Source organism: Melospiza georgiana, chromosome 7 (assembly GCF_028018845.1).
Source record: "Melospiza georgiana isolate bMelGeo1 chromosome 7, bMelGeo1.pri, whole genome shotgun sequence".
Lineage (NCBI taxonomy): Eukaryota > Metazoa > Chordata > Aves > Passeriformes > Passerellidae > Melospiza > Melospiza georgiana.
Window position 1 is genome coordinate 7,923,768 of NC_080436.1, and position 24,343 is coordinate 7,948,110.

At 42.5% G+C, this 24,343-nt stretch overlaps 1 protein-coding gene across 28 annotated transcripts in view; it reads right to left on the reverse strand.

The window, feature by feature from the left end:
- MAP2 (microtubule associated protein 2) overlaps nt 1-24,343 on the reverse strand; it is a 216,166-nt gene that overhangs the window by 94,428 nt on the left and 97,395 nt on the right. For 5 of the 28 annotated variants that reach the window (XM_058027809.1, XM_058027816.1, XM_058027820.1 and 2 more), the window contains one exon: nt 2,017-2,076. The exons of the other annotated variants lie outside the window; for them this stretch is intronic. The gene's annotated coding sequence lies outside the window, so the exon portion shown is untranslated. The remainder of the gene's footprint in view (nt 1-2,016; nt 2,077-24,343) is intronic. 28 annotated transcript variants of the gene reach the window in all.

Below are 24,343 nucleotides of genomic sequence, written 5' to 3' on the forward strand. Positions count from 1 at the left end.
ATCACCCATTCCTGATGCCCTCTGTGCCACATTCCTGATTCTGTTATTCCTCCTCCCCATCCAGCAGCCCAGCCTTGGGGATGCTCTCACACAGGGAGGGGGCAAACACATCTCCTTTTGCTGACCCCCACCTCCTTTGTCACAGCTTTCCCTGTCCCACACCTGTGATCCATTATTTCCACTGCAAATTCTCACTGTTACTTTTAGTCACAGAGACACAAAGGAAGCAGGAGAGACAGCAATTCTCACAAGATCTTACACCTGTATATTATTTTCTAACCCTGTGAAGAAAATGCTATTTCTGATCTACGGCTGTTTCTCTCTCTTTTCATTTCAGACTTGCCAACTTCCTTAACTATTTGTGGTTTCTGAGCAGCATCAAGAGGCTATGGAGCACTCCATGGATAAACTCTTTATTCCAACAGCAATCATTTAGGTCTGTCAGTTAAGGGAGGGATCTGCAGAGACAATTTAAGCTGTGCACAGCAGACAACTGAGAACTTACTTTATCACTACTGGAACATTATCAACAGTGAAATGGCAACTGCAATAAAAACTGCCGGGTACTTTAAGTCTTACAGGCTAATTTAATCCTTCATTTAGTACTTGCACTGCTGCAGGGGTATTCTGAGGCCATGGGAAAATTCCTGAAGCGTGCAGGATCACTGCTTATGGTGCCCCTCCTGTCTGGCAGAGGCTGGCAGGAGCCTGCAGGGTGCTGGATGTGCTGGCAGCCTCCAGGAGCAAAGGGAGCCTGATGGGAGCCAATGCCAGGGCTGGGGTGGCTCCTGCCCTCCCACAGTTTGAGGCCCAGAAGGCAAATGGCTCCTTCCAGAACTGCTGGGGTGCCTGTGCTCTGCTGTCCAGGAGGAGAAGCAGCACTGAAATTCTGCAAGAAGCACCTTAACCCTCAGGCACATCACATGTCTCAAAGAGAGACTGGCACAAACACATTTTTGTGTCCCCACAGCCCGTGTCAGGCCTGTGGTGCCATGGCTTGTGAGAGAGAAAAGTTCACATATGGAAAATCAACTTATGTGCCTGCTTTTTACAGCCTACAAATGCTGAGAGCCCAATTTGATTCTCTATTTTGATTTCCTTCAAGTTCATAAATCCAGGAGAGACTGCATGCAGAAGTAAACTAGAGGCTGGTTGGGAAATTGATAGATTTACAGGCTTATAAGAGCTCAAGTCCAAAAGCAGCCTTGTACCCAATACATACAAAGAGAAGTGCACATGTGCATGTCCACACAAATCCTACACCATACACTATTAGCTTTTTTCATCCTGTAGTATCAGCTTGCCTTCCTTTAAACCTGTGCTTGATCCTTCAATTTTTTCATTTTTAAGTATCTTGGCAGCCTCAGAAGCATGGCAGTGACTACTCAAGGAGAATACAGGAGATTGATTTTGCTCACTGTTCAAGCATGATCTCACAGAAATGTGTCCTGAACTGCTATAACCCAACACCTTCCTTTTTATTAGTGACAAGGCAAAGTAGGTACTTTTACCCTCTGAATAAAACTTTCATGCTCATGCATTTCTTTGATCCAACCCAATCATTTTTGATTTTGGAGATCTGGAATCATTGTGCTTGTGATTACTCTGACAAATCATTCTCATCTTTTCTGTGGTACAACTCAGTGCAGCAGCAGGATGAGACAAACCAGAGCAGAGTGCAGGAGCAGTGTCACCTCTCTCAGGTGCTCTGCCTTTGTATCATCACCATCTTAGGCCCTTTCCACCCAGGGCTGTAAGCAGGTTCTTGCTAAGCCAAAAGTGAGACAGCTGCTTTGACAATGGATACTGTGGCTCCCATCAGATGCAGGAGGCTTTCTGAAAAAAATCTACTTAAAATACTCCTATTTTCTAAAAGTAGGACTAATGCAAAAACAGGAAGTAGCCCCAAAAAAATTAAATTAAGCATTCCAGGAACTAGAGAAGCTTTCTCAAGCCTTCTTATTTTGTTGAAGCAGCCTGCTTGTTAAACTATGCCAACAAGTTAAAAGGTCATACCTGGGTAAGCAGATGATGGGATGCTGAGTCTGACTGTAAAATAAGGGAAACCCTCTGTTCCTACAAAGAAATAGAAAAACATGCTCACTAGTCTCCACGCAGCAAATGTAGCATAAACTCAACATTGTAAGGGACTATAAAATGTCCTTATATCTCATGTGTACATTTCTGTCCATGCCTTTCAGTTTTATTTCCCAAGACTCATTAATTCAGATTCCCTGTTATGTCCAGCCTGCTTTGGGACCACCAAGGAGCTGCTTACTCCCTAGGCCAGCACTAAAAAAATCTGGCACTGACTCCAAAAACCTGTCTATCAGGGAAGGGAAATGGAGCACAGCACAATTCCAGCCAGACTCCCTCCAGACTGGGAGAACTGTCAGAGCTGCCCTATGCAGACTCTGCTGCAGGGCAGTCCCAAGCAGGAATGAGGAAAGTGGAGGAAAATGGTTGCTGAGATGCACAGAAAGTAATGGAAGAAGAGTAAGAGTCCCTCACTGACTTTCCAGTATGACACTTCAAAACAGCTGAAGATACCAAGGCAGGGAATTACTACAGTTTCTTCTTTAAACTGTATCTTATGCCAGAATTATAGCAGAGGGTCTTAAGTATAGCTGGGATAAGTAAGAAAGGTTCCCACATATGTTAGTGCCCTCTTTAATGAGAGAGAAATGCAGGGCAGTAAATGTAGATAGCCTGCTGAAACAGTCTCTGCATGCTCCACCATCCATCCTCTCTCCTTTCCCTAAGTCTGACCAGATGACACTGAAGAAAACATTCCAGACAGAAACCCAAGTGTCTCCCATCAGGGTGAAAGGGATCTCCTCACACCATGTCCTAGAGTATCCCCAAGGATTATGAAGCCAGCTAGTACTATCACCTGTATTTAAGGCTGCAGCTTCTCATGCCAAGACACTTGTACATTTTTTTACTTTAGTTGTTCAGAAATTAATTCCCTGTACAGGGTATCTGACTCAAGGTAATGCTTTTGTTTGAGAGTTCACTGTTTTAAAGCTTCAGCAAGAATAGGGCAGGCAGTGCCAGGAGCTAGAGTAGTAAGAAACATAGAACTAAACCAAATTAAAAAGAAGGATAGAAGGTAATGACAAAAAGTAAGATGTAAGTGTGAAATCAGAGAGAATCATAATGCATACTCAGAAAGGCAACTAACCTTAAGCTAGAGAGCAGTTCAGGTTCCTTTTATTTCCTGGACTTTGTCATTGAATTAGTCACCTTGTCTGCACCACATCACTGGCATGGGATTGTGCCAACTACAGCTTTCCACCAGTTTGCCCAGTTAACATCCAACAAGAACAGAAAAAGATTTTGCTGTCCTGAAGGAGGAAGGTTTCATATGGTTCTGACAGCAAATAAATGAAAAATTTGCAATGGAATAAATTCCACCTTACTGCAGAGGCTGCCAGCTGAGTGCACCATTCACTTATGAGCAATAATTAGTTACAGTAAATGAGCTGTGTGGAACTGAGGCTCCAGCCAGCATCAACTCCACCAACCACACGACAAACATGAATGTTAAAATAAGCTAATTAAATTTTCCCTGGCTCAGCAGAAAGATCAATGCTCTTGACAGGCAAGGGTTCAGCACGTGGCATCCCAATCCCAGCCCTCTGATGTGCCAGCACTGCCACATAAAGCCACAGAGCCAGAACCAGAAGAGGTGGAGCATCCCTCTGGGGAGGACAAGGAGACAGAGGCACTCAACAGGGATTTACCAAGAAGGATGGAGACACCTGCTACTCATATGCCAGATGGTCAGATGGCATTTTTTACCAAAAACAAACTTGGCTTTGCCCTTTCATTATCTATTCTACCACCATTAATTATGTGTCACAGTAGTCTGCTGAAGGTCCACTGCATTAAATGTGATTTCAGTCACCAGCAGAATACCAAAAATACCAGACAATCAAAATACAGATGCCAGAAATGGGCAGCATTTTTGCTGGTCCACGAATTTGCTGGATTCAGGCTGTTATCACCATTTCCACCTCTTGCTGGGGAAGAGGGAAGGGAAGAAAATGAGATGATTCGAAAGTTCTTCTGCTGGAGAACAGCAGAGACACCCACCCACACAGAGATGCCCACAACTCCACGTTCAGGGCATTTAAACAAAAAGTAAGAAGTTAACATTTAAGTGCCTGGTTAGAATGTGGCACCAGATACATTAATGGGGTTTTCCACCTCCTGTAAGCACCTTCTAATAATCACAGTGCAGAATGTATCAAGAAGGGTTTCTTTTTGTTTGCATTTCTCCCAAACCCTGTTGCTTGAGACAAAAATCCAGAAGAACCTGTCCCAATAAGGAATTACTTGAAACTGGCAGTGTCTTTAGAAAAGCTCTGTGCTCAGATGAAGAGACATGCTGGTTTATTGATGCCCTAGAGGCAGGATGGCAGGGGATGGCACTCTGGCTGCTCCAAGTGACACTTTCCACAAGGGACAGGGCACAATACAGATGAGCTGGTTTTTTCACTCCTAACGAGAAGCTGTGACTAATATCTTCTATCTTAGATATGGAAACCTATGTCAGGACATGCAAGCTCATGACAATGAAGAAAACTTGAAGTCTTATCCACAAATACAGCCTGGTAAGTGCATTCAGCACATTTTCTGCCACTGAAGTACATCAGACAGATTTCTCTGTTGATGCAGACTAACCAAGGGCTGACAGCTCTAGGCTGGATGCAATGTGACCTAGCACCAAAGAGTCAAGGAAACCTGCTCATTCTGGCTCTGCCATTTGTCTGTGGATCAAGCATGCTACTTCCTCTGCTATATCCAGTAGGGATTGCCTTTTCTTCTTTTGGTAAACACTTTGACTTCTACCTACAAAAACTGAAAGAAAAAACCCAGTGTGCATACACATGCACAACAGAGGACTGAGGTTCTATTTTATGCACAAGGTATTTGTAACTATTCTTCATTAATGTGCACTTACTCCTACTTCTCCTCTTATGGAACTCTTAAAACCAACAGGATTGATAAATTCATACATTGTACTAATTTTAAAAAATGCATCTGTCTTTCTCAGGAGCTGCTTTCCTTTCTCATTTCAGGATTTGTGTATGTTCAAATACTTCTGTATGACCTACCCAACAACACAGTTGTTTTGCAGAGTCACTTGTAATGAAAATTGTAAGGACTAAGTACATTCTTTTCCTAAGCTGTTCCACTTGTTCTCCTGAGAAAGGAGCTGTGCTGTTATCCTGAAGGGTCAGCCCATCCACCCAAGGCCCTGACTCTGCCTTGCAGAGATATCTAGATAGGTATCTATTAGCTTCAGCAATCTGCCTGCAGAAATGCACATTTAAGGTCATTAACTCTGCAGTCTGGGAGCTTGCCTTTTGCTATATATACCTCAAGAGCAACATACACACTATGATAAAAGCCTAAATTGCCACAAACTACTTTTCAGCATTTAGTGCTTTGCCCAACAATGCTGCAAATGGATGCAATCTATTACCACCAAACCTTTCCCCACAGCTTCTTCCTTTTACACTCCACACTCTCCTCCTCCTTCCTACTTTCCATGTCCCTATGCTTTCCCCTTGGCAGCAGAGGCTTAAAATAACAGATATCTTTCAAAGGGATGCAAAAAAACAATCTGGTTATCTGCAGGATAGAATTCACTACACATTTATTATTATTCAGTTTCCAAAGTGCTACAAAATGAAGGTCAAATATATCTGAACCTCATTTAAGGTTGATGCAGAGAGCAAATGTCTTTAAATCACTCCAGCTAAAGGAGGCAAAGCAGAGGCCAGGTTGTGCTGCTGTAAGTCACTGACCACCAGCAGAAGCCGGCAGCTTACTGTCGTTGTAGATGTGGCCTGAAATTCAGGAAGGACTGCAGTAGATGTCTCAGCTTGAGAATCAAGATTCCAGAGCCACGCTGACTATGGAAAAAACTGTACTGAGATTTTCACCACCAGTTTGAGTTGGCTTTGGGCAGCACATAACTCAGTCCTTCCCTCACTCCTGGAACACGCTGCTTCTGAAAGCCAGTTTAGCTTGTTCCCTTTTGACCAAGCTGATTTAGAAAAGCTTTAAATGATTCAAGAACAAGCAATGCTGAAAGTACCATCACAAATTTATTTATTCCAAAAACTACTGCACTGCATCTGCGTTGAAATTGATTACTCCCAACACTTAATTTCCATTGCTTGCCTGGTGACTCATTTTCACTTAAACATCCACACCAAATCTTTCAATAGTTAAAAGAAAATTTTAAAACCTTGCAAATTGAGAAAGATCTAATCATGGGGAAAAACATGTAGAGGAGACAAAGCCTGGCTTGGTTATGACTCTGAGGAGGAGACAGGGAAGACGAAAAGCTGTCTCAGCATCCAAGAATCTTGGCTAAGTGGGGCCTGAAATACACAGCAGACAGGAGACACTATTCAATCATTTATAGAAATCAAGGTTAGCAGTGTCAGCACATTTGGCCTGAAAGGAAACAGTTTCCTGATCCTCTTGACGCAGAAGTAACTGGGCTGCATTAGTGGCTGCCACTAAGTAAGGATTAAAGAATGGAAACAGAGAAGAACAAGGATAGCAAAGGATAAAATGAGCATGCCAATATTTTCACAGCTTGTGTTCAGCAGCCCAGCTACAACCCCAAGGGGTTTTTTACAGGAATCTCAGAGACAGAAACAACCGCTACATTTGATGGAAATATATGGTGCCTGGGTTTTACAAATGGTGTTTCTAATAGTTTATCTGATTTTGTAACTAGCAGGGAAGGAAATCGTTCTGATGACAATTACCACTGAGGCATTTTGTTGTGTTTACTGGCACAGAGCTGTCATTAACACTCCACTTCTCTTAACCACAGCTTACTCCCCCTGTAGTTAGTGAAGATAGGTCTGGGGGCTGTTTTCCTGGTCTTGTCAATTTGAATTTTAATACATACTGCTTGAAAGATGTACCACCTGCTATTTTATATCTATAATTTATTGTATAATGAGTTCCTATCAATCCTTATGATAGCTTAAGAGACTTGCAAGATGGATTGCTGGCCTGTTTTTTTTTATCAGTTTGTCAGCAAAGCAGAGAGAGTCCCTGACTTCCTCTTGTCACCCACTGTGGCCACAGATCAGCCATCTCCCTCCACTGAAGGACCTTACCTCCAGAAAAAAGGCTGTTTGCTAATGAAGATGCTGGACAGCAATTTACTGCAGTCTTTGCATTTGCTTTAGGAGGCCCCAGCAATTTCAGACACCCATGAAATGGCTGTATGAGCACAAGGTATATCTTCACATGCTGGAGAGGAAAAGCTCACTAGAGATTCTGGACAGGGACTCTCTAATAGTCATTTAGTAAAACAGAGACCAACAACTCTTAAGTTGGTAGCCAAGAGAAAATATTTATTTAAGATCCAGGAGTGAGAAATACTCCACCTATCAGGGACATGCCATCCTCACCTCAATATCACACACATAGCAGATATGTTTTCATACTTTGGTCCAGCACCACAAAAAGGAGTTCCCATTGGAAGCTGGAGACTTTTAAATTTGGGACTTTACACTCCCCTTACCTCTCAGAGCCAAGATAATGAAAACCACTACTAAGAAGTTTTAAGAAGTTATTACAATTTCATTCTTTTTTTTTTTCAGTGAACAGCAAATACAAAAGAATAACCAATTTCAAAATAGAGGTATTGTACTGTATGCATCTTATTAAACTCTGCTTTTAACCTGTCTTTGGACTAACAGCACTTTCTAAAAACTCCCTAGCCCTGAGTTAGCTCACGGATGCAAATCCAAGAGTGTGTGTGGAAATCAGGCTGTTCCCAGGCAGAGTTCATGCAACAAATAAAGCCAGGACGTGCCAAGATTGCAAAGGGCTTTCACTCATGAGTGACAGACACAATCAACAGAGAAAATCAGCCACTGCCTTTCATCTCCTTACAAACACCTTGACAGCCAGGCTGGTGCAAACCAGCAAGTGTAAGAGTCTTTCCCTCAGTCATCACAGTAATTCAGAGGGAGGAAAAAGGCAGGCAGGAGAGGACACAAGAAAAGGACCTGAGGAGCTGGGATGAAGTGTCAGGACAAAGCATCACAATGAGACTGACAGCTGGCCAGAGCCACTTCAGCTTTGCTAAGCATGGATTTCAGGATGCTGCACAAGCCTGGCAGGAGCACACACGACAGACTGGCCTCAGGTCTGTGCTGCCCCACTCCAGGGACACATTTCAGCTCAGCAGCCCCCAGTGAGGGCATTTTCTCAGCTGCTGCTTTGAGCCCTCCTCCCAGAGCCCAAGGACACTCACCACAGAAGGGAAGCAGCAAATGCTGCTCCGTGCTAAGCTCGCTGCTGCTTTGGCTTCCAGGCTCTTGTGTCCAAAATTAAAGGTGTGTTTCCTTCCCCTGCAGCACCCAGGACTGTAACACAGCTACAGCCCATGCACAGGGTGGAGGTGAACAGACAAGGGAGATCAAAAAACCACCTTCCAAAGAACAGCACAGGAGCCCTTTGCCTTACTGACAGGGCAAGTCTTATGCCAGTAAGAAATAAAGGACATGAGGATATGAGACAGGGTTAGAAAGCAAGAACTGCTGCACTAGTTTGGGTCCATTCTCTCTCTTGTTTGAGTATTCTTTTTTGACATACCAGTTCTGTTTATCCTGAAGATTTTCCTGTCTAGGCAGATAGAAAATTTCCTCAATACATCCTTATAACCCAAGAGTCAACTTGGTATATCAGAGATGTGATGGAAATACAAAATAATACACAATAAAATATATATCACTTTTTTTGGCTGGGGATGAGTTTATTTTTCTTATCATCCGTGTGATATTACACAATTTACTGGTGTCAATAAAACTTCAGATGATTCTCCTGAAAAAGTGAAAATCCCCTTGGACAGGATTGTAGACTGAGAGACTTTCTGTGGGTAACAAAGCAGGTTCCTGCCTGAGACAGGACCAAAACCAAGGTCTCCCAGCTCCTGCACCTAATGATAAGGTTGAAGACACATTTCCAGCACAGCCATGGTGTAACAACAGTGTGTAGCACTATAATCCTGCAGTAACCAAGTGCAGCCTTTTCCCAGTGTGCCAGTGAAAATGATGGCAAGAGAGCAGCAAAGGTTCAGGATGCAAGGCTGCTCTGGGACTGCAGGGGGAAGCCACGTTAGCCTATGGCTAGTACATGGGTTCTGCAATCACCTGGCTCCATGAGATCTCTAATTCCAAGTGCACTGAAGTTAACTTTGAGGAGTCAAGAGCAAGCTGTGCAGTGCCCTGGAAACTGAGCTTAAGCTGCAGATTTTTGCACTGATATGGACGTCCTTGAGATTAGAAGGCCCAAAGCCCCATATTCAGTGAGGAAGGCACACAGAAGACATTTGCTAGAACACATCCTCAAAGACACAGCTCCAATGTCATGGCCTATGTGCCACCAGAGACCTCCAAGAAAAAGACAAGTGGCATAAAAACATTGCCTGAAGAGCTCCACCTGTGAGCAAACATGACAGGGAACACAGTACAGGTTAGCCAGTATTCCCCACATTTTAAAAGAAATTTTTGTACCATACTTTGGGTTTCTGCTTTTTCCTTCTCCCTAGTTTAGAGCATTACAGCCAAGCAATATGGTTGGCTGTAATACAGTACTGACCCCATCCCATGGCATATTCTGGAGGTTTTACTGGCACTGTTTTAGAAAGAATCACAGGATGATATGAGCTTTGCTCAGGAGAAGCCCATTTAACACATATTCCTGTAATACATGCACTTCCTATACACAACTGCTGAGCAAAATCTCCCAGAGGCTTTAAACCTGTTATTTCTGAAGTCACCTCTAAACCACTTATCTCCATTAGCAATCTGGAATGCACAAGTTACCTGTCACAGGGAGAAGGGGAATTAAGCAAAGCAGAGTCTTTCAGTGGTTGAAAACAGAAAGCTTTTTGCTTGCTTTGTTGGAGATTTTCCAGACATCTCCCACCATCATTTCCTCCAGGCCTGCCTGAAGGTCTGCTCCTTGAGAGTCCCTAGGAATGCCCACCACCACTCACAGCGCATCCAAGCTCCATCTGAAACAGCATCACTTGATTTTCTGCTCAACCAAAACCAATGCTCACAGAAGCAGAGTGTCCCTCCCAGGCCAGGGACTGCTGAAGCAACTACAGCTGCCCTAAAATTCCTCTTAGCATGCATCCTGCTTTGTGGAAAAAGCAGTAACCTGCTGCTGACTTATGCAAATAGGCAGTGCTCCGTGGCAGAGACAATGTGACACCAGAGTCAGCCAGGAAGAGATGTTTCCACTGTGAAACAGGACTCGCCAGCAGCCACATTATCACCCCCACAACTCAGCATGGCTGGCTCCATGGACATCCACATCCAGCCTTGCCTCCTTCAGGATTCTCCCTTCATTCCTCATGTCTTCTCTCTTGTCCTTGCTCAGCTCTTAAGAGCAGCAAACTCAAGTGACACTTGCCTGTCATCAGGCATTTGGTAAGAAATACCAAATTTCATTTCATTTAAAGGTGATTGATGCTTATGGGACATGGGTCCCAGAAGTGACACAGTCATGTCAGCCACAGAGGTGTGACAGCACGAAAATGGTCCAAACAGACTCCAGTATGACAGCTCTCCATCCTTAAGAGCCTCAGTCCCAGGATCCCCTAAAAAATCCCCAAGCTCTGACTTTTGTATCTAACAAAGAAACGAGGAAAACAGTGGCAAAGCCTCTTTTCCTGCTGTCCCAGTTTCATGGAAGCCCTTGTCTATTTGCAGTAAAGGTGGGCTCTGCTGATAAGTACTCAGGCACAGATAGCTTACTAAAGGCAGGTAATAAATCTGTAAATAGAATGTTTGGATTGGGCAGAGGAATGCCATAAAAGAGAATTTCAAGCTGGGGTAAAGGGTCTAAGGCCAGGCTCAAATCTTCTCTCCAAAACAGATCTGTGAACAATTTCCAGTCACAAAGTTTACACCATTACACTCAGCAAGTATGTCACTCTCTTATGGAATTCACAAGGAGTCTGGGAACATAGGGCCAGCATCATGGCTTGGAGCAGCCACCACACTTCTCAGCTGGGTTTGGGGCTTGTGGCCACTTGCAAGTGCATCTTGTCATTAATCCATTCTGCCTGATGTGAGAAAGGGATTTGTAAAGAATTCTCAAAACCTTTCTTACTTTCTCCAGAGACAAGACAGAATAAACTGAGCAGCTTTCACCTGGGAGATGAGTTTTCTGTAAGGACTCTCCCCAAAAATGTATATATTCAAAACACTTGCTTATTTGAAAATTATGTAGTTCCTAGGAAACCAAATGGTCTATATTTAATATCTTAAGCTATACCTCATAAAAACCCAATTCAGCAGGATGAATGTTACTAAGAAATTGGGCTAGGTGAGGTCAAGCTGAGTGCCCATAAAGAATATACATTTCTGTGTCCTTATGGAAGTTTGGGGTTTTTGAAAAATAGGAGTGTTTTTCTTATAGAGTACTCATTTCACAGAGCTTTGTTTACTTTAATAAAATACTCCACATCTTTCACAAAGTTTAAAATAACTAGAGGTGCCAGAAGTGGAAAACCACTATATTGTGAGTTCAGGAGGAACTGTTGTGCTTTTTTCCCCCACCACATACTTAAAAAATAACACAAACTCATAACTACTTTTGTTATAAGCCAGAAGCTGTGTGGAGCTTCCTGAGCAGCTTGAGGGCTCAAAATCAGACAAACTCACCAGGAACACTGATAGCCAGCACTGCAGGAGACACAGATTATATTGCCAACCAAAATGCTGACAAAATGCTCCTCCTCCTAATTTTCTATCAGCCTTTCTGACAATTCCCTTCATTTATTAGCAGTTCTAAAGTGTGTTCTACTATGACACTAATTTGTTTTTGATTCAGCAAGCAGGCAATGCTAAGGAGATGAGAAAACATGGGGTAACACAATGGAAAGTATTAAGATGCCTCATTTACTCCCCCAAAAGAACTGTATGGTGCAACTGAAAACACTTAGCAAATGGAAGCCAACAAGAAAAGCTGGACAAATACAGATTCCTAACTTTTTGAAATTAAATCCCCATAAAGAAAATAACTATTCTCTCTCAGCACCACATGCATGCAGATGCATTAAAATAACAATGCTTTACCCTAAGTGGACCAATCCTGGGAAAATTATTTGCATGGTGAAATTATTTGCTGTACTTCACTTGCTGGAGATCACCAGCACAGGCTGCATCAGCACCTCACAGTGCCATGCTTTCTCCAACAAAAGCCAACACTGATTGCAACACTTTCATGAAGACAGAATGAGTCAAAAATAGTGTTTTGACCTTAAGATTATGGACTTTATGCATCACAGCAAAGCCATTAACATCTGTTGGAACAATTTTCAAAATAAGCATTCTATTCCCTAAGTCACATAGCAAACTTGCCTCTTTTTTAGAGCTAGCATGTAAAACCTGTGGGTCTTTGAAAGCAGAAGGCCATTACTCAAAAGCACATAAGAGCTTTCTAAAACACTATGCTCTGCAAAGAAATACCTTAATAAAGATTAAGCAAAGTGCCTGAAATCAAAGATTACTGACCCATTTGAGCACAAGAGCTGCAAGCTTCAGTAACAAAGGATTTGGGATACTTTAGCCGAATGATGAGTCACACATAGTGGGAAGACTTAAAAGAAAACTCATTTATACAGAGACCAGCAATTCTGCCCTCCTGGGAGATTTTTTTTTTTTACATTCCAAATCCACGCTTTCAATTCACACATTTGAAAATGGTTTCCAAGATCTGGAGACAACATTACATTGCTGTTTAAAGTAAAAAGCTGTTTAAAAACATTTGTGGACAGCAATGAAAAACACAACAAGAAAAATCTCAATTTCAGCACTGATGCATTTGCTAACAAAATCCATGCTTTCTATTTTGAGGCTATTAACATTTTATAATCCTACCCTATAGCTCAAAAATTATTTCCATAAATGTAAAGACATAATAGATCTCCTTAATGAAGAGGATGATCACCCTGCTTAACATGATGGCAAAAGGTTTTACTTTCAGCTCCAGAACTGTCCTGCCCTTTACATCACATGCAGGATAATGTGACAACACTTGCAGCTCTCAGTCCAAAGTTCAGGGATTGACCATGGGTGAGCACCTGTCAGGCAATGAGCTCTGCTGAGGGCAAACTTCTGTGCTAGAGAAACATGAGCAAGGTGTGTGATGCATCAAAACCTTCTCAGCCAAGAGGAGCAGCAAACCAATAAGGAGCCAATAAGGAGGACTATCTATAAGAGCATTGAGTGATAGAAAAGGGGAATGGCCTCACAGTAACAGAGAACAGGTTTAGATTGGCTATTAGGAAAAAACTCTTTATTGGGAGGATGGTGAGGCACTGGAACAAGTTGTCCAGGGAAGTTGTTGATGCCCCATCCCTGGACCAGGATGAACAGGACTTGGAGTAACTTGATCTAGCAGAAGGTGTCCCTGCCCATGGCAGAGAGGGTTGGAACATCATAGTCTTTAATGTCCCTTCCAGCCCAAGTAGTCTGTGATTCTATGGTTCTAATCAGCAGAGCACACAACAACAACATTGTAAGATCTGATTCTACTGATTTCTAGTTTATACCCAAATGCCAAGTACATCCTTAACACACATAGGCTGTGGTTGACAGTGGCACCCCTTAAAAGTAGGCAGTGCCCATGGTGAGAAAAGGCATTGATCCTTGAAGTTTATATCCAAATACAGATAAACAAAAGAGAGAAAAGGAAACCCCCGCTGCTCCTATGTACCTGTATTTATGATGAAGAGTCTCGCTGCAATAATCAAACAACTTGTCCTTCAGCATCAGAGCAGTAAATATTCAGATGCAAGTTACACAAGAGGAGACTTATCTATGTTTGTTCTTCCATAATCTGATTCCCATTCCCCAGCTGTTTCCACTATTGGCTGCTCCCTGCCTCTGATTTTTGAGGATTTTATGTGGAATAATTTTCAAAAACAGTTAAGAACTGCGTGGTACTGTACCATTGTGCCCATTTTTTTTAAAGATTATGAATTGAGGCTAAGTAAGATAAAAGGCCTTGCCTAAAAACATGCACGGGTTCTGTGGTACATCAGGAAAGCACATGCAAGGTTTTTGGAGTTTCAATCCCAGCTCTAGTGACAGAATCTTTGCTCCTGCTTAGCTAAGGGCTGCAGTCTTTATATGCAGTAAACAGATCATATGGGCCATAGGCCTGAAGTTTATCTTAAGCTCCTTAAAAAGCACAGCTCATTATTCAAAGGAAAACGTGTGACCTTGGTGACATCTCTCTGGAAGGAGCTTTCATGTCTGCTGCTCTGAGATGATTAGAAGACATGGTATTTTGGATGCAAACTAAGAAATCTCAGTGCTTTGCTGCTTCCTATTCTAGGGTATTAAGAAACAGATTTCTCTGGGTTTTGTAGGAATTGGGGAAATACACAAAAACAGGAAATGAGCAATGGAGTGGCAGGGAGCTTTGTCCACCTCCTCCTTCCATGTCTCTTGAAGAGTGAAGGACACTCTCCAGCTCCATTTTGATCAGAAAATGACTGGAGATTAAAGGAGACAACAGCCAAACTAGAGGTGTGGAAGGAATGAAAACCTTGCTCAGTTACCTATTACAAATCCAGAGCCACTCCTCATTCCACCTTTCCTTCTGGGCACACACTAGGGCCTTTCACTGAACACACCAAAGAGAAGGCACGCCTACTGCCTCCTGGGACTGGCCATGGTGTGTTTTCTCGTTCCTGCTGGATGAGGATGGAGAATGACAGGTGACACACACCCTGCACACATACCCACTGCCTCCTTTGGGAGATGGTTCCTCAGCTCTAAGTGTGTTTTGGGGAAGGTGCTGTAAGACTACGGGAACAGGACTGGGTTTGAGCTCCCAAAGAAAGTGCGATTCCCTAAGCAGTGATAACGTCACTGGATACAGAAGAACACAGCTGTACCCCACCAATACAACTGCACCTATCACTTGCACTTCTCTCTGCTCACCTGGCCAGTGCTCTATCTCCTCCTAAAGATATACTGTTACCAGACCTGGCTCAGCTCAAAACAGGCACAGTGACCTAAATGGCGCAACTCTAGACTATCAGATGGCCTTAAAGCACAACCTAGTTTAGATAAAACTCCAAATTTGATCACCAATACTTGTTTAAGGCAACAGAACTGTCAGTACTCCTGGAAACTAAGAGGCACCTGAACTGAGCCTCCTTGAGGTAAATCAGACAGTACTGGCCTTTATTAAGGTTTCATTCTTTCAAGCCCCTTGCATCCACATATGTTTAGTGCCAATTTTCTTGCAGCCTCTTAATACTGAGCTGGACCATTTCCCAGCAAACATATGCCATGTGAAGTAGCTCACCCCTACAAACTAATTAAAACAGTTTTTGAAATTAATTGCCTCTTAGCTGAGCATATTTTTTAAAAGTTGTATTTTGTCCTCCTTATTGACTGTCGTGGTCTTTTATACAAGACCCCAGCCATAGAGGTGTTGACCCAAAACTGCTTGAGGGAACCTACAGTTTTTGGCCAGAGCCCACAGGCATGTGCTCCAAGCTGTGCCACATCCCAGTTTAATGATGGGGATATTGGGAAACAGGAATCAAGGCTGAGACAGAAATGTTCAAAGGCTTCCTACCAAGTGTAGTCTGACTTACAAAGGTAGAATTACAACATGGTGCTCTTCACTCAGGGAATAAAAAAAAATGCACTTGATAGGAGAAGCTGCCACAAATACAACATTACCTAAAACGTGTGTGTGAATTCTGTAGGGACATATGGTGTCCCAGCAACAGGCCACACCAGAGGTAAATACGGACACAACTCATCCTGAACACGTGTGACAGTGGGGCCATAAAGTCTGTGAAACCCAGGACAGAATTAATCCCCCGTAACCCAGTATATGTGCTCAGTGTCACAAAATAAATAATCAATTTGCCTCAATTAGGCTACATCCTCCTGCTGTCACACAACCTCTCCTTGGCAACTGCACAGCTGGGTGAAAACAACCCCTTATGTATCAGTAACTAGTGCATAAAATTTTGCCATATTCCAGTATCTCAATGGCCTGCTCTGTAAAGGTAGTCAGGGTACTTTCAATTCAGGTGGATATACGAGATGGTATATTTTACTCATCACTTCACCAGTAACAGTTTGAAAAGATCAAGAGGATTTAAGCAATTAGCCCAAACCTCAAAAAAGTGAAATGAAGAAATGCCAAAACAAAGATCGAACATGTTCTTGGTATGAAGGTAACTGTTTAAAGCAAGAAAAGAATACTACAAAACAATTTACTGTATTTATATGTAATAAATATAAGTAATAAATTTGCTTCAGCTCTTTTCAGTTGTTACCAGCCTATGAAAAAGCAGTCTTGCTACCACTACTCCACAGGGCTCTTTAGTGCTAAGAGACTAATGGGTGCTTAGATGCTTTGAAGGGATGGAAGAGAGGACCTGTTCTTTTGGATAAACTGCATGTTGTGAATTACTTGTTCTAATCCTGTTATTCCTAAGAAAAATTAAGTAACTAGTTAAATAAACAAACAATCCACCCTAATCTTGCTTATATTCAAACAAATTATATTAAAATAATTGCAAAAGTTATTTTATTACTGGAACTAAAAACTGAACTACACTACACAAGAGGCAAAATTTCTTGCATGTGTTTCAGCTCCCAGAGGTGATAAACTAAGAGCCACCAGGCCACAAAAAGCCTAATTCCTACTGCAACACATGTGCACACAAACAGTGACATAGTTGGCTTTTTAAGGCCAACTATGGTTTCATCTCTGAAAATGAGATGTGCATCCCTACTAGAAGTCTTTTCCATAACATTACTCTCTCCTATGGATCATTAGAAGTACCAACTTGCAGAAAATCATCTCCAAAAGCGACACAGGCAATTTAACAGGAAACCATCCTCAAGTGGCAGCAGCTAAAGAAGCTCTGCCAAGGAAGGGAGAGGGGAAATATTCACTGTGGCCTACCCTACAAATGCCACGAGCTCAAAACTTGCACCAAATTTTCAGCCTTACTCCAACGGCCGAAAAGGTGCCCAAATGGCAAATAATAATTTGTAGCATGCTAGGAAATACTGAAACACACACAAGGAAGCTAAAAGCCATCCCCAAAGTCTACACCATTTTGACTGCATATGCTTTAATGTACCATTTACAACCAGTCAATAAAACCATACAAATTTGTTTGAATAGAACAATGAAAGCATTTCAGTGTAAATTTAAGTTTTAGGTTGAGCCACACAGCCATATGTTGCTATTAAAACACTTGTAAGTAACAATTTATTTTAAAGGGCCTTTCTGGTATTTTCCCCCACCATTCTTACCTTTAACATTCAGCCAGGTCCAGCACAATTACTAAGTATTTGTTATAATTATGTAAATATGTTAATTAAAGCACCCTAATTTGCATGCATAGAGCACACACTCCAACACCTCTACATCCACACCCAAATGCACCTTAGCTATACCTTAGCTAATTAATCACGTATGGATCATTATACTAATTTACTCCACTGAAGGTGATCAGCCAAGGAACAGACATCCCCAGCAAAATGCTGAGAGCTTTTCACATGTAAGGGCTGCATTAAAGTAATATCTGTGGCAGCCAAGAGCACTTTAGAGGAAATGGCAGTTTGGAAACTAAAGCAAGCCAAAGCTCTCCCACCTCAATTTAAGTGAATAATTAAAAGGTGAATTTTAGTCGTTAATATTAAACAATAGATTGCCCCATCCTGTCAACATTATTAATGTCACTTTTCAGCATAATGCCAGCCTCTGGCAAAAGGCTCTGCAGTGACAATTCCAATTAACTTTCCTCATCTTTATCTCACCTGTCACCTGTTAAAAAATGCATGTTTACTCCATCTTCTCCCTGAAGAAGACTGACTGCAGCTGAGGTGAAGTGGTGTTCTAAGTCAAGCAGGTCATGCCACCCAAGCTCCACTTTGTACAAGTCACTCTGCATGTTATTTGAAGTGGCATGTGACATGCCTTCCTGCCCAGCTGCCTTGTGCCCTGCAGACAGCCTGCCTCTCCTTCCCTCACCTGCAAACCTCAGCAGAAATCAGCCCCACAGCAAGAGCAGCCCTTCTCAGGCCAGCACCTGAATCTGCCCCGCGCACTCTCTTTACTGATCAAAGCAGGTCCTTAGGGGACCAATCCAAAACCCTTTAAAGCTGATGAAAGTTCTCACCTGAGCTCCAGCAGGCTTTGAACCATGTTCTCCTGGCAGTATCACACACTCCTCACAAGTAACACAGAGGGAAAAGGGGGAGAATCTGCTTTATGCAATCCTGGGCTCCCCTGCCCTTAAGAAAAGGGTGGTCAGAGGGATCATTCTGTTACATCAGGAGTGTTCAGGGCCCAAGAGGTGGTTTCAGAAATCCATCCCAACCTGGTTTACATCTGGGCACAGTGCAATGACAGCCACCAGCTGAAAAGATACAGTGGTCATGTGGAATATGTCCTCACAGAAGGCACTTGCTTCCATCCTGGATGCTGTCATGCTGAGGCAGCTGCAGCTGAGTATTTGAACACCACCTCCAGTCTCTACCCCTTTACCAGGGAGTGATTTCTCTCCCAAAAGGGAACTCGTGTGTCAAACCTGAAACCACATAAACCATGGTACCCAAGTGATACCACAGAGGTGTCACATAACACCAAAATCTCTGCAGACCTAAGGGCCAGACTGACTGAGAAGGGATGTGGTCCCAGAGTGAAGAAAACTTCCGTCTTCTTTGGGCATACAACAAACAAAGTGCACACTTGTTTAATTATCCACAGCCCCTTAATACACCTATGGGTTTTGCATGCAGACAAGCCTTTAAGAGCTGACTGCACACAAACACACACAGAAGTTTATGGCAAGATTAGATGATTTAAACTGGCACAACAAACCATGTTTACAGTGCATTACACATTTGCCATTACATTTTTATTTTTGTTAGCCCTTCAAACCTCTTAACTCTTGCTAACAAACTTTTTACAGCGTTCTCCACACGCAACACTCATTCTCCTTGAAATCCTGCTTTTTTCCCCCCCTCCTAATATAAAACAAAAAAAAATCATAACATGCATTTTGGCTTTCAATACTTAATGCTCCAGCTATTGTTTAGATGGCCAGTGTCTTCTGTTTAAAGCAAAGCACCCTAATAAAGTGCTGTGATTAATCAGGATAATAAATGCTGCAGTGAGGTCCCTGCTATCAATCACATTTCTTGTGCAGAAAGGCACTCATGCCAAAACAGGGGGAAAAGGCTCATTTACCACTATTGTAGTAAGATTATTTTCTGGTAAAAAAAGTGGCAGCCTCTTTATTCAATAATGAATGCAGACTGACCAGCAGTTTAGAGACCTAGCAAGACATGGTTAAAGATGACAATAAAACAAAGTTATTGTGTGTGAAATAGGACAGATGGCAGCCACACAATAGCCATCAAGTCTATTTAAACAGATAAGTAGTTTTCCTATGCCCAGCCCAGCTCCAGACAAGCTGATTCAAAGGCTGGCTCTTGTCCCACGGAGCCCTCTAACCTAAAACAGGTGCAGAGGTCATGGGGTTTCCTTCCAGGCTTTCATTTAGCAATTCACCCATTCTCCATCAAGCACACCATGAGCAGAGCCTGGGACAGATGCTCCTGCCCAGCAGTGATAAGCTGTGCCTCTGTGCCTTGCAAACACATGCTTCAGACCCAGGGACAAAACAGCCCAGCTCTGGGAAAGGCAGGGCCACATTGTGTTGGAAATGTGACAGGCCAAGCCTAGTGTTTCATTGGGGTTTTGAGACAAGCTGCTGTGGACAGCAAAATGCAAAAAAAAAATCCCAACAACAAAACAAACACAAAAGAAAAACACAAAAAAAAAAAACCAAAAAACTCAAAACCAAACAAAAAAACCCACAAAAAAATCCCCTCATTTTACCTCAGAGATACAAGCTTTCTGCACATCCAGGATCAGCAAGAGATGCAGGGCAAAAGGACCAGGAAACCAGTGTCAGCTGGGGTAGGCAGAGCCAGTGGGCTGCAGTGAATATTGAATGACGTGGATCAGTGAAAGATTTAATTCCACTAAGCAGCCAAGGGGCTCAGATCCAAGGCCAGTTTCTGCTGTGGGGGAGCATTTTACCAAAAGCAAAAGCTGCTGATGACAAACCCACAGCCAGAGACAACCAAAAAACTGCAGGGGACACATTGGAGGGGCTGGTGAGAGACACTCAATCAGAGATATCTCAGCAAGTTTCTGTGCTGTCTGACAGGTCCTTCCCCATCAGACACTGCAAGACTGGGGCTTTTAATACTGTAAGGATTACTCCAATCCATAGGCTTAACCTTCCTACAGCAAACCTGCAAAGACAGTGCCACTGTCTTTGTGCTGGCAGGCAGCCCATGAGCCACAGCCCTTCCAGACAGCGTTTCAGACAGGCCCAGCAGCTTCCTGCAGGAGCTGAGGGTCCCTGCTTCCCACCTGCTGACACCTTGCACCACTCCATCTTTATAGACACCCCATGATCTCTGCAAACAGGACTGCTGGGAAATCAAAATGAGTTCAGTTCTCATAAACACTCATGGCTGGAAACCCTCAAAATCCTTTTTAAGCTTTGTCATAATATATGACTTTCTCACAGCATAGTTTATTATACAGCTATTTCTTTCTATTGATTTAAGGAGAAAGGAGCTAAACTGCAAGAAAGCATCATAACAAGAATCCAAAGGTGGTGTAAGAGCCTAATAATAAGATACAGGCTTCAAAAAGTGCTTTGTCATTATGGCTGCTTAACACCTGAAAGGCTTCAAAAAGTGTTTCTTCATTATGTCTGCCTATCACAGTCATTCATTAACACCTGAAAACTACACACAGGATTGGACTGTGAGTAGCCCACCCTAAGGCCCATAAAAAGGAAGGCAAAACTGGTGCAAAGCAGTGTGGTGATGACCTATCCCACACTTTTTAAAGTAACCCTGGCTTTTTTGTAACTCTTCTCTACTTTTCTCTTTGCCTCTCTTACTATTAAATACAAATATTTTTTTTGTATCAACATTTATTATTGTTTGGTTTTAATCTCGATTTTGGGAGTATTTTGAACCTTCACAGTTATTTCCATTTTTTTACACAGAGGCTTAACTTTCTTTGCTCTTCTGTGTTTAAACCTGTTCATAACAGGTGGCAACATATTTCTGACAGAATACACGTGAAGAATTTGGGCTTTTCATTACATTTAGTAAACTACTCAAACAGAAACACATATGAAAGGAGATGTTCACATCTAAGATTATCCTTCACTGCAAGCCTTGTCTAAGGTTTTTCAAGTCAACAGTCAATTCCATAGTTGCTACTCTAGGCTCAGTAAGAGTATTTTTCAAATTTAGCTCAGTAACAGTATTTCAGAACACCTAAATAAACTTTCTGCCTGACAAGATAGAAACAGTCATCTCCCCTCGGACAGATGCAGAAAGTTCAAAAAAAACCCACCCTAAAACATCCTAAACACTGGGGTTTTATGAACTGAATGAAACAAGATACACTATTTTCTTCCCCTCCTGACACCATGGTTTTATATCCATTTCTATATTGTATTTGATTATGCACATAAATACACACATATTTGGTTACAGGAAGAAGCTTATTTGTTTCAGGAATTAGTCTGTCCATGCTACTTTACTGCAACAGATCTTATAAAAATATTTCTAAGTCCAGCACTCCTTCACTGATATTAGATAGTAGAGTTTGTTTTGGTATTTCTCATGCCCATTTGGATGCTGCAGAAAGGAATTTTTTAGGTCACTACAGTGTTATTACAAGGGCTATCTGTAATTAAAGAGAGCTCCAAAAAATGCAAACAAAAACACTAAAAAAAAGTGTAGGTGAACAAGTGGACACAGATGCAATGATTTCACTGTGTCCCCTTTTGCACATCTCACTACTTCTCTCCACTGTTAATGAGAAATTGGTATTTTAGGGAGGAAATCACAAATATTTTTCAAAGCCATTCACCATGGCTGAATACTTATGTTTGGTCTGCTGGGTTTGGATTAACTTTTAACATATGAACAACAACAACAACAAAAAAGTTTTGGGTTGCACAGCCAGAAAGTATATTGTAGCACAGCTGCAAATCACAATCCAAAAGGCAACTGAGGTGGCTCTGGTGCTGGAGGCATCTCTGCAGCAGAAGCACAGGTGGTTTTGGTGCTGGGGACATCTCTGAAGCAGAAGCACAATCATCTGCCTATAAAGGATATCACAACAGCCCTAAGCTTCCGCATGCCCTTTTTCAAACACAGCAGCTGAAGTTAGAGGAATTTTCCCTGCACAGATCTCTCTACAACTGAGAAAAGAAAAAATTGACATGACCTTCAGCAAAAGGCACAGATGTGGCCTCCACATGTGGTGGAGAACACCAGCACAGACACAGCAGAATCAGGAGGCATTTCTTTGGCCATGTGCAGACCCTCCTGCCTAAAGACATCCACGTCCAACTTGTGCAGGCAAACCACAGCAGTGCAGCTGTGCAGAGACTTCTGACCTGCACCTGGGCTGCCAAGCACAAATGCCCAGGAGCAGGAACTGTTAGATTCAACACTCCCTTCTGCTCTGGTTCCCTCCATTCAATATGCTAAGTAAGATTAAACACGTTGTCTTTACTACAGACACTCAAAATGAGACGTGACAGCACACAAGGTAAGGTAGGCTCTAGGCTTTGCTCAACCTGTAAATATCATTCTGAGGTAAAAGTTACAGGACAACAACACTGAAAATAACAGGACTTCACCACAATAACAATATGCCCACTCAGACACTCCCAAGAATCCAGCCTAGCCAGTTCCATGAACTAAGGGCCATCCCACCACATTGAAATAACAGGTTTATGAAGATCAGAATCTCTGACTACTCTGCTCTTACACCTACCCACCCACTCCAAGAGTTGCAAAACACAACACTTAGGGGACACAGCAGTATTAATGGGAACCAAGAGATGCGCCTCAGTTCAAATGATAGTGCCAGGCAACCACAAAGAACTCTGCCTTTGTTTTGTTTGTTTTCTTCTCTTTTGATTTTGTTTCTTTGGGGATTTTTATTCTTTAGTGAGTACTTTCAGGGAATTATTTATGGCTTGCAAACTATGAGCTGCATGGATGCCTTACTTGTATTATGGAGCATGGTTTCCATCTCTTTTGTTCTATAATTAATCACTAAAGTGCTCAAGTTTCCCCCTTATTACACACACATTGGTATTTGAAGTTTTTACACATGCACTAGCTAGAATACAACTGTAAAACTCCTTTTAGTAGTTGTATACATTAGCCTTGAATTTACCTTTCCATAATGACCTCCACAAGTGTTTGCTGAAAGACATGTTTACTAATGGACACCAAATAGCAGGAACCTGAGAGTGAGCTCACTCATTTAGAGCCTCAAGGGCATTTCTTCAGGGAAGGTTGGTGCAGTGAGCAGTTCTGCCCATGCCTCACTCTGACCTCACAAGTACTGCTGTTCTCATTATGTAACACCACCTCTACAAATAATGGCACCAATTCTTACTTCAGTGATTGTTAATGTGCTTAGCTGCACTGCAGCCATACTTCATGGCAACTGTCCAAGAAGAGGACTCAGTTCTCCCAGGCACTGCACATCCACCCAAGAAGAAATCAAGCTTTAAAAACAGGGGAGTGAGGAGGGTGTGGGTTTAGAAAATCCACCCTGGCAAGAGAGACTTCTAAGCTTGTAAAACTACAAATCAACTCCACTGACATCTTATACTGCAAATTATCACCCCAGAAATGCCAATAAAGCCCCCCCAATGCTCAGAGAAGGTGCAGAACACAGTTGCAAGAGAGCAGCAGTCCCTTGATGCCTTGTGTAGGCTGACCTAGAACAGAGGCCAGACAGAGTTAAAGAATAAAGCAGGGATTTATTAAAAGGCCTCAATGGATCCACCTCGGGCAGCACAAGAGCCCAGCCAGGGCTGCACCCAAGATGAACCAAAATGGTCACAAAATGGACACTGGTCATGGGGTCTCTCACTTTTATAAGTTCTGGTCCATTTGCATATTGGAGTTAATTGTCCAATTAGAGCTTCAGATGATGAATTCCCATCCTTCTTGTTTTTCCCTCTTCAGTCCACATTGTTTATGCTCTTGGGCCTGAGACTTGGATCAGTTGCCCCTGGTCCTCAGCTAGAGAAGGAATTGTTTTGTCTCCCTGCTGTGTGAAGAGAGCTCACCATCCCCTAATATGAAGCTCTGACCCACACACTAAAGCAGCAGAGAATCTAAAAAATATAAAAGCTCAAACCTGA